Source organism: Barbus barbus, assembly GCF_936440315.1.
Source record: "Barbus barbus genome assembly, chromosome: 4".
Lineage (NCBI taxonomy): Eukaryota > Metazoa > Chordata > Actinopteri > Cypriniformes > Cyprinidae > Barbus > Barbus barbus.
The window spans coordinates 35,510,532-35,511,347 of record NC_136732.1 but is presented as its reverse complement, the minus strand read 5'-3'; positions in this window follow the sequence as shown (position 1 = coordinate 35,511,347).

Below are 816 nucleotides of genomic sequence, written 5' to 3'. Positions count from 1 at the left end.
TTCGGTTTTCTCTCGGCTGGAGTCAGTGTTTGGAAGAGATTGCAGATATTTCCAATAACACATCATGTGTTTTCTAGAGCTTTCGCGTTTATCTTTGGACCATGAGACTTGTGCCACGGAATAACTGACAGGAATAAAATGATACCTACTCTGAACTATTTTGTTATCTACACATGTGCATATTTGGATAATGGCAAATTATGCAATGTGCGGTAATATTTATTGGGATGGTTGACCCCAAAAAATTTAAAATTATGACATCTTTTAGACTATGCACCATTCACTTGTTTCAAACCTATAGACCTATAAGTTTATTTCTTCTGTTGAAAGCAAAAGAATAGGCTATATTTTGAAGAATGTTGGTAAGCAAAATGTTAAAGGGATAGTTCACCCAAAAATGAAAATTATGTCATTAATTACTCACCCTCATGTCCTTCCAAACACATAAAACCTCCTTTCATCCTCAGACCACAAAAAAGAAAAGAAAAAAAAAAACTACTCTTGTGAACGTGCATCAAAGTCTGAGAAGAAAAAAAGAAATTGACAGACAAAAATGTTGTTATTTTTGTTTTCTTTGCGCACAAAAATGATTCTCGTAGCGGTTGAACAACTAACGTCACATGGGCTATTTTAACAATGTCCTTACTACCTTTCTGGGCCTTGAACGTGTCAGTTGACGCTGTCTATGGAGGGTCAGAAAGCTCCTGGATTTCATTAAGAATATCTTATTTGTTTTCTGAAGATGAACAAAGGTCTTACTGCTTTACACTGACATGGGTGAGTGATTCATGACAGAATTCTCATTTTTGGGTGAAC